Source organism: Mus caroli, chromosome X (genome assembly GCF_900094665.2).
Source record: "Mus caroli chromosome X, CAROLI_EIJ_v1.1, whole genome shotgun sequence".
NCBI lineage: Eukaryota > Metazoa > Chordata > Mammalia > Rodentia > Muridae > Mus > Mus caroli.
This window is the reverse complement of record NC_034589.1, coordinates 90327833-90338669: the sequence shown is the minus strand read 5'-3', so window position 1 is coordinate 90338669 and position 10837 is coordinate 90327833. Positions and strand designations below refer to the sequence as shown.

Sequence of the window (10837 nt, the reverse complement as noted above, 5' to 3'; positions counted from 1 at the left end):
TCTCTGTACAGCCCTGGCTGTCCTGGAACTCACTTTGTAGACCAGGCTGGCCTCGAACTCAGAAATCCGCCTGCCTCTGCCTCCCAAGTGCTGGTATTAAAGGCGTGCACCACCACACCTGGCCGAACTATGGTATTTTTAATGTCTCATTAACTTTTGAAATACTGTTGAGCAGAACTCATGAGCTTGGTTTTATAATTTAATCAATGGATTTCAACTAAATATTTTAAAATGCTTGAGCTAAGACCACTTTTTCTTATTGTTTCCAAAGCATTTCTGGCTTTATGCTGCCAAAAATAGAAGTTTTCTGTCTTTTCAGTTCTCTGATCATCTTTACTCATGATCTTTCCTTTCACATGATGTCAGCTACTCTGTCCCATAGTTAAACTGTTATTTGCATCACAGTCAAAGACTTTGGAAATTTTATGCATTTATTAGTTTGCACTTACTTGTTTTAAGCACATGTGTATGCACGTGCATGCATGCCATGTTGTGGAGGTCCGAAGATAACCTGTGGGAGTTGCCTCTCTCCTACCCTTTACCATGAGGCTCTCAGAGATCAAGTTCAGGCCTTCATGCTTGCTAAGTTCTTGGTGGTGCCTTTGCTGACTGAGCCAACTCGCAGGCCCCCAAATCTCATATTCATGCAGTCTATGTCACCTTTAGTAACTCTATTTAAACACTAGTAAAATTCACCAATTATAGGTTCATCTCATACTTTTCATTACATCATCCTTTTATATCCTTTCGTGTGTGTGTGTATGTAAATCTTCATAATTATCCATTCCACACATCTTCAGCTGTCCTGGAAATCTCTTCCTTGGCAAATAGACAAAACTAGCTAAATCAAATTAACTCATTAATTTTCTCAAACAATTCAGTTGGCATAAGGCAAAAGCATGAAATTTGACCAGAGTAGAGTAGGGTAGCTCTGGCAGCTTTTTATGGAGTATCACTGGCCTGCATGGTGAAAATGAATTTATAGTGAATCATTTGTGTGTCAGAGTTCAAAGAATATAGCTAGGAAAGGTATCTATAATGAAGGAAAGATACATATGAAATTTCAAAACTCAATGTAAAAATCGAGACATCTGTCAGAAGGCTATACTGCAGAACACACAACTTAGGTCATCAAACAAGGAAAAAAATCAAGCTAGTTCCCAACTTGAAGTTTCACCCCTACTTGCTAGCATTTATGGTTCTGGGAGGTATTTTGTATATTATCAGAGGAGAAAAGTAAGGATCTATTTCACCTAGCTACAAATCCTGGAATCTACAACAGAGACCTGCCTGCCACATTTATGACTGAAATACTGGCACAAAGCTTGTGGGAGGACCAGCTACTTTTTAATGTTGGATTTAAGGCCCATTCCATGAGACAGATCCTACACCTTACAATGATAAAGTGGCCAAGAACCTCAGACTAGACAGGTCACAGGCCTTGGGGAAAACCTTCAACTATTATTCTACTAAAGGACCATAGCAAGAAAATGAATCCTAATGACATACGGCTATACCACAGACTAGTTCCTCAGTCGACCGACATCAGAAAAGCTTCTTGCAGTAGGTTTTAGTTAATGGAGACACACAGCTGGGCAATATGTAGAGAGAAAGAGACTTTGGAGGACTCAGTCCTAAATGGGATGTCTTTATCAAACCCCTTTTCCTCAAGGCTTAGGAATCTATGTGGAAAAAGAGGTAGAAATATTTTAAGTGTCAGAAGTGGTGGGTGACAGTAAGGAAACAACATCATTCTGATACAACTCACAGAGTCGGTGACATCACACAGAAAATAAAATAAAACTGAACAAATTCAAGCCAGACAATTCTACTACTAACCAAAAAACTACTTGCAATTGATTTCCTGCTGGAAAGGGAAAATCAATTTTCTTCCATGGAGTGTCATGGGAATAACAACATACCCCAGGGTCAGTCCCATAAGTACTTGGCCATCACAAGACAGACTCCATGATTTTTGTGTTTGCTTTTTGTTTTGCTTTGCTATTTTGTCTTATTGGGGTTTTGTTTGTTTTGAATTCATTTTGGGGGTTTATTTTTGTTTTGTTATTGTTTTGAGAAAGGGTGAAGGAAGTATGAAGTTGGGTAGGAATGAAAGCTGGGAGGATCCTGGAGGAGTTGGATAAGGGGAACAAATATAATCAAAACACACCATCTAAACATTGAAATAAAGAATTAAGTATTCCATGGCTTATACTATTAACTAAAAGAAAGAGTCCTTGATAAAAACCAATAACTTAAATAAGATTAAGAGTTTTCTAAATAGTAGCCAAAATGTCTCAGATGAAATGAAAAAAAAATTCTCCTTGTATCGAGTTATGGAAGCCCTAACCTGAATGAGACAATATAATTAACTAAACAAAAATACCAAGATGACCTCAAGGATTTAAAGGGAGAGGATATGAGAGTTACTGAAAAGAAAGGGGAATAGGGAAAGTTAAATAAATATATTTTAATTAAAATAAAAATCTGGTTTTTGAAAAAAAGCCACATAAAATTCTTCAACAAGCAATTAAAAATAATCTTGAAACAAATTCAAAAATAGTGGAAAATATCAGCAAAGAAATGATTCAGTTTCAATTTAAAAACCTAAAATGCAAATTGTATGCCTAACACAATAGCGAGTGTCTTTTAAACAGCTATCTGCACTCAACAGTAGAGTGCGGATAAAGCAGCAGAATTATCAGAGTTGAAGGCAGAATTTAGATTTCCCTGGTCTTAACCATCAAAAAATAGAGGAAACACAGACTCTTGGACATCTGTGGAGAATAACAAATGATCAAAAATTTGTCTATATTGTCACAGATCTAGATCTCTAGAAGAAAAAAATGGAATGAAAAGAAAACAATAATATGGAGTCTGTTCGTGAGAAGCTGGTATAAAAGAAAATCTGAGACCTTACTTTCTACAGTGGGGATGCAAAATTCAACAATAATACACAGACTGATTTCTTCCAAGAGAAATCCAGAAACCAGCCTAATACATCTCAGGCAAGCATGGATCCGGCCATAATAAAGTCAAGATGAAAGGCTGTGGTACTTACTCTCCATGATCTCACTGTCCAGCTCAGTAGAGTATAATCGGGAGCAAACTCAACTGTTGGCTTCTTTCTGGAGAAGGAAAAAAATAAAAGACAAAACATATGTTGAACATATGGACTTACAGGGGTGGGGGTGGCTCTGTGTATGTGGAACTAAGTTACATCTCCCTTGAGTAGAAGCACTGATATTAAAAGGGGCCAGGTGGAGGGGCCATTGAAAATAACACAAATATTTAGGCTAAACCCCCACCCCACTACCCCCACAAAGTATGAAACCACAGAGAAAAAATTTCCAACTCTAAAATTCTCCTTGAGAAGGAAAAGAGTTGGAATTTATGTCTAAATTCTGTCTTTTCAGAGAGCTACCCAAGGTAGAGGCTCAACTACCACCACTCTAAGAAGAACACTCTAAAGAAGCAGAATGTTCACCATGTCTCAAAGGCAACTGAGAATAAAATGGATTTCTATGACTCGTTGCTGCTCCATTTGAAATGTAGAACAGTTTAATACAACTTAGTGACTTCTATTTTAAGAGAAAGGGAAGAACAGAGTAAGGTGAATATTCATATTTTTATTTTTTAAGGCTACTTCCCACAGAAATGCTTTCTGTTTCACCAGTAAACTCACATTGTTTTAATACATTTTTAATTAAAATAGAATTATATCACTTTCCTCCTTCCTGTTCTTCCCATCAGATCCTCCCAGGTATTTTCTCTCTAACACTTCCCAGGACCCGTACTCTCAGAATGATAGTCTTCGTTTCTTGGATTCTTATTGTTACATTAGTATGTATATATGCAAAAATATATAAATACAACATGCTAAATCCAGTTTTGTTTTCTGGGTCCATACAGTTTCTGGGTAACCACTTTATATTGGATAATCAATAAGGGGCCTCATCCCTGGGAGAAGCTAATTTTCTATGTCTCATCGGTTCCTAATTGCCCATAGTTCTTTGTGTAAGGGTAGAACCCTGTGAAACTTTGCCTCTTCCACATTAGCGTGTCTACTAATATTGCCATTATTCAGCTGTTTAAGCAGTCATTTCTAGAAAAGACTGTTTCATAGCTCTCTTCTAGATATTCTGGTTCTTAGAATTTTTTCCTGCCCTTCTTCATTGATGCTCCCTAATCATAAATGCAAAAGCAGGGATGTAGGTGATCTAATAGGGCTGGGCTATCCACAAGCCCATGATATCCTCATTGTGACCAGTTATCTTCTGTGATGGTTTTCAAAGCTTCTTTGATGTGGATGGTGGCTGTACTTATATGTGGGTATAAGGATACCATTAATAATGTACTAAGGAATGCTGGTCTAGCAAAGCGGTGGTAGTAGATTCTTTTCTAAGGTCCATGACTTCATTAGCCCTGAGAAGATAGATTTTCAGTATAAAGTATGATTTCCCTCCTCATGAATGAGCCTTGAAGCCAACTAGACAGTTGTTGGTTACCACCATCATGTATGCCACATGTTGTGGATATCTTGGCATGCTGGTCATTGTTGTGATTCACAGCTATTGCAGTAAGATACAACTATTAATTTCTTCTCTCCATTGGCAATTTGTATAGTATTTTCTGGTACCATGAAAGCTACACTACAAGAAGGAAGCTTTCAGGTTAGAACCAGCTCAAATCATCCAAGCCCTGTGTCCGAACGAAGTGTGCAGTGTGTTTAGTAATACACCAAGAAACAACGAAAGGCAGTATCAATGGTTTATATTGTTTTAGGAGTCAATTGGTCTACCCTGCCCAACTATGCAAAAGGAGCTTACTCATGCCTAGTATTAGAGGTATTATTATTATTATTTGTTGTTGTTGTTGTTGTTATTATTGTTGTGCTATTAGTCTATGGTTCTTGTGGGAAACACTGACCACTGACAGCTCGGGTATCAGGTAGCATAATTCTCTTTCTTCTCTCTCTCTCTCTCTCTCTCTCTCTCTCTCTCTCTCTCTCTCTCTCCCCACACACACACACACACACACACACACACACACACACGTATGAAGGATTGTGGGAGGGGGTGCCCAGGATAGGGCAGGGAGTGGGATGTAAAATGAATAAGAAAAAAAAATAAAACCAGCAGCTTTAAAAGTGCAATACCACAGAGAAAGCAAACATTGTAAAAAAACAAATCAGGGGGAAAAATGAGTAAATCTTTGGATGAGGAGCCCACATACCCAATCCAGAGTCTGAGAATTATAGCAGCTTTTTTCTGTAATAGCCAGAAACTGGAAACAACCTAGATGACTCTCAAAGAATACATAAGGAAAAATGTGGTACATCTACACAATGGAATATTATTCAGCCATTAAAAACAAAGACATCATGAATTTTGCAGGCAAATAGATGAAATTTGAGAATACCAACCCAAGTGAGGTAACCCAATCCCAAAAGGACATGCATGGTATGTACTCACTTATAAGTGGACATTAGCCATAAAATATGGGATACCCATGCTACACTCCACAGAACCAAAGAAGCTAAACAAGAAGGAAGGCACAAGTGAGGATGCTTGAATCTTACATAGAAGGGGAAATAAAAAAAAAGTCATAAGATTCAAATGGAGGAAGGAACCTTGTTTGGAGGTGGTATGGGGAGGTGGATGGTATGGTTCAGGATAAGGTGTGGGGAGGGACAGGAAAGATGGCCACGAGAGTGAATGCAAATCTGCAACTGACGGGGGTGTGCAGTGGGGGGCATCTGCAGAACATGACAGAGACTTGGGATAAGTGAGGCACCCAAGAGTCAATGGAGATGACCACTGCTGTGACTCTCAGCATTGGAAATATGGAACCTGAAGAGGCCACTTCCTATAGCCAGTCAGGAACCCCAGTAGAGCAATAGGGACCCTAACCCACCCACAAAACTTTTGACCCCAGATGTATCCTGTTTATAAGAAATCCAGAGACTGGGAGATGGAGCAGGGATTGAGGGAATGGCCAACAATGACTGGCCCAACTTGAGACCCATCCTATGGGCAAGCACCAATCCCTGACACTATTAATGATATTCTGTTATGCTTGCAGACAGGAGTCTAGCATAGCTGTTCTCTGAGAGGCTCCACCCAGCAGCTGACTCAGACGGATGCAGACACACACAGCCAAACAGTGAATAGAACTTGGGAACTCTTATGGAAGAGTTGGGGGGAAGGATTTAGGGAATAGGAACTCTGCAGGAAGACCAACAGAGTTAACTAACCTGGACCCTTGGGGCTCTCAGAGGCTGAACCACCAACCAAAGGGGTACACAGGCTGGATGTAGGCCTGAACCTAGGCCTCCTTAATTATATGTAGCATATATCCAGCTTGATCTTCATGTGGGTTCTGAACAACTGGAGCAGAGGCTGTCCCAAAAGCTGTTGCCTGTCTATTGTATTTGTTCTTCTAGTTGGGCTGCCTTCTCTGGCCTCAGTGGGAGAGGATGTGCCTAGCTTCAGAGACTTGATTGCCAGGGTAGAGGGGGATACCCAGGGTGACCTCCACCTGCTTAGAGGAAATGGGGAGTGGGAATGGAGAAAGGATTGTAGCAAAGAGTGACCGGGATGGGGCAGTGAGTGTAAATGTAAAGTGAATAAGTTAAAAAATTAAATAAATAAAAAATAAAATTTACTGTAAAAACAAACAAACAAAAAACCAAAATACAACAGCTTCAAAAGTGCAATACCACAAAGAGACACCAGAGGGAGCAAAACATTGTAAAATCAGGGGGAAAAAAATTACCAAATCTTCCACATACCCAATCCAAAAGTCTGAGAGTTCCCCAAGTAGCCTCCAAAATCTCTAACCTCTGAATAGCTTGTGTAAGTTTTCTTCCAACCAGTAAAAAAGCCCATCAGTAAAAACTTATAGAGGAGAATATTTTCTCAAACAGGGAGGTATGAAATAGAACAAAAACACATGACTCATACCATACTACACACACACATCTCATCACATCACATCACATCACATCACATCACATCACATCACATCACATCACATCACATCACATCATGAAAATTTGCAGGCAAATGGATGTTACTTGGGAAAAAAATCATCCCAAGTGAGGTAACCTAGACCCAGAAAAATAAATATGGTATGCATTAGTTTATATGTGGATATAGGCCATTAAATAAATGTTAACCAAGCTATAATCCATAGATCTAGAGAGGCTAAGTATAGTGGAAAAGACTAGAGAAAACACATGGATCTCTCTAGGAGAGGGATGTAGAATAGATTTTTATGAGTGGTCTATGACCTGGGGTAGGACAGGAATGGGAGGATCAGGTGGGCAGTGAGGGGGAAACAGGGTTGAGGGAAGAATGCAGTGAAATAAAACTAGAATTGAGGCGCATTGGAGGGGTGGTGTGGCAACTTCTTAAAACATAGGAAAGGGATCCCAATGTAGTCTCTAAATAATGAGGGAGACAGAGTTCAAATTGACCATCCAGTCTCAAGCTACCAGTACTGGGACTAGGTTACAACCAATTGAGTTGTTGGCCAAAGAGATTCCACAGAAATCCCCAAACAACCCAGGCTGTTGCCAAGAAAATTCTCTCTTAAAACTGATCAAGTGCTGAAGACAACACCTATACAACTTATTTAACATGGAAAGGTTGAGCTAGTGCCTATATAGAATCTTCATTTCTACATTCTAATGTCTTTGGTATGGGAAGGTTACCAAAGAGAAACATAAATACCAACCCAGCTATAAAACTTTAGATCTATAATGCTATTCTGCCGGCAAAATTTGCTAGGGCTATGATGGTACAAAGCTATGGGGGTAACCAACTAATATCTGATTTGACTTAAGGCCCACTCCACTAGATACAACCAACAACTGACTGTGGTGATTTGAGTATGTTTGGCCCAAGGAATGGTACTATTTGGAGGTGTGGCCTTGTTGGAGGAAGTGTGTCACTGTCGGTGTGGCCTTAAGACCCTCTTTAACCTCATGGGAGCCTGTCTTCTCCTGGCAGCCTTCAGATGAAGAGGTAGAAGTCTCAGCTCCTCCTGCACCATGCCTGCCTGGATGCTGCCATGTTCCTGCCTTGATAGTAATGAACTGAACTTCTGAATATGTAAGCCAGCCCAGATTAAAGAATTGCCTTGGTCATGGTGTCTGTTCACTGCAGTAAAATCCTAAGACATATAGGGTTTCTTGGAGAGGGGAATTGGGCAGGGCATTACCGGATGGCCTGATTTGGGGGCAAGCTTGAGGAGTGGTGTTTTTTTCTGTAGGGTAGGGCCTGGTTACTCTCCTGGTTACTGCCTGGGGGTGGAGGCTGTGAATGGCTGTAATGGCAGTTTGAGAAGTCTGGGAGTAGGACCTGGCCAGTGAAGCTCCTCATGCAGGGCCCTGGAAACTCCTGTGACTCAAGATGTGAAGCCTGATTTGAAGGGGTCCCTGCCACCAAAGTAGTCTAAGAGCCTGGCAGCAAGAGGTCTCCAGGGACATGACTGACAAGGAGTGAGTTTAGGGCAGGGAAAGCCCTCCTGCCACCAAACTGTCACAGTCAACACACTGCTCTCGCAGGGGACCCAGGATTTGGTTCTGAGCATCCACATAAGTGGCTCACAATCCTCTGTAACTCCAGTTCCAGGAGATCCTTTAGGGACCTGCACACACATGCACATGAGCTTACACAGGCATCAATTTAAAAACAAAACAAAAATTTAAAAAGGTATTCCTTAAATCCTATATGATTCAAAGCAATTTATAATGGTATGGCTGGCAAGCATCACATAGATTGGATAAAACCTGGTGCTAGAAGATTAAATACAAAATAAAATATACTAAATTAAAAGAGAAAGGATAGTGTCAGTTTCAATAATAGTCTAGCCAGAGTCTAAGAACAAATAAAGCAAACATACAGTCTTTGAGAGTAGCCAGTTCATCCCAAACCCTGTGTATGAATGGAAAACCATGTGTCTTAGTCAGGGTTACTATTGCTGTAACTATATGACCAAAGCAATTTGGGGTGGACAGGGTTTATTTGGCTTACACTTCCACATTGTAGTTTGACATTGCAAGAAGTCGGGACAGGAACTCAAGCAGGACAGAAACCTAGAGGCAGGAGCTGATGCAGAGGCCATGGAGGGGTGCTGCTTGCTTTTCATGGCTTGCTCAGCCTGCTTTCTTATAGAACTCAGAATCACCAGCCCAGCTATACCACCACCCAGAATAGGCTGGGCCTTCTCAATCAATCAATAATTAAGAAAATGCACTACAGACTTGCCTACAGACCCATCTTATGGAGGCATTCTCTTAATTGAGGTTCCTTCCTCTCAGATGACTTTAGCTTGTATCAAGTTATCATAAAACTAGCAANACTCCTCCATCACTGGTGGGATTGCAAACTGATGCAACCACTCTGGAAATCATTCTGGCAGTTCCTCAGAAAACTGGAAATAGTTCTATCTGAAGACACAGCTATACCTCTCCTGGGCATATACCCAAAAGATGCTCCACCATACTCTAAGGAAACATGCTCCACCAGGTTCATAGCAGCCTTATTCGCAATAGCCAGAAACTAGAAGCATCCCAGATGTCCCTCAACTGAAGAATGGATACAGAAAGTGTGGTTCATTTACACAATGGAATACTACCTTGCTATTAAAAACAAGAACAGTATGAATTTCTCAGGCAAATGGATGGAACTAGAAAGTATCACCCTGAGTGAGGTAACCCAGACTCAAAAGTACATCCAAGTATGTACTCACTGATAAGTGGGTATTAGCCAGAAAGTACAGAATACCCATGATACACCCCACAGACCATAAGAAGTTAAAAAAGAAGGAAGGCCTAAGTGAGGATGCTTCAATCTCACTTAGAAGGAGGAACAAAATAATCACAAGAGGCAGAGGGTGGGAGGGAGGGAGGGTGGGAGGGATCAGGCATTGGAAGGGAGGGTACAGGAGAGAAGCCCAGAGGGCCAGGAGAATGAATGGAAATATGCTGACTCTGGGGATGAGAGGTGGGGGGACACTCTACAAAGTACCAGAAACTTGAGAAGCGAGAGACTCTTGGGACTCAGTGGAGGTGACCTTAGCCAAAATGTACAACAGAGGGGAAGGGTCCCCTTCCAGTAGATAGACAGAGCCTCAAGTGGAGGGACAGGGTTACTAACCCACAGTCAAAATTTCTGACCCAGAATTGTTCCTATCTAAAAGAACTGCAAGGAAAAAATGGAGAAGAGATTAACAGAAATGCCATCCAGTGACCAGCACAACTTGGAATCCATCACATGGGGAGGCACCAATGTCTGACACTATTACTGGTGCTATGATGTGCTTATGGGCAGGAAACTAGCATGGCTGTCCTCTGAGAGGCTCTACCAACAGCTGACTGAGACAGATGCAGATACTTATAGCCAGCCAATGATTAGACTGAAGTCAGGGACCCCAATGGAAGAGTTTGGGAACTGACTTAAGCAGCTGAAGTGGATGGCAACCCCATAGAAAGACCAACAGTATCAAATAACCTAGACCCCTGGTAGCTCCCAGAGACTAAGCCACCAACCAAAAAACACACACCAGCTGGTCTGAGGCCCCTGGCACATATGTAGCAGAGGACTGACCTGCCTTGGCTGGCCTCAGTGGGAGAGGATGTACCTAATCCTGTAAAGACTTGATGCCTCAGAGGAGGGGAATGGCCAAGGGGGGGGCACCCTCTCAGAGGAGAAGGGGAGGGGGAATTGGGTCAGGAACCCTAGGACAGGGGGACCGAAAGGGGGAACAACATTTGGGATGTAAGTAAAATAATTTTAAAATAAACTAGCTATCACACAATGTAACCAAA

At 41.3% G+C, this 10837-nt stretch overlaps 1 protein-coding gene across 1 annotated transcript in view; it reads right to left on the bottom strand.

Moving 5' to 3' along the window:
• Zc3h12b (zinc finger CCCH-type containing 12B) overlaps window positions 1-10837 on the bottom strand; it is a 182901-nt gene that overhangs the window by 147111 nt on the left and 24953 nt on the right. Inside the window, exon 2 of the mRNA XM_021153442.2 lies at window positions 3062-3128. The gene's annotated coding sequence lies outside the window, so the exon portion shown is untranslated. The remainder of the gene's footprint in view (window positions 1-3061; window positions 3129-10837) is intronic.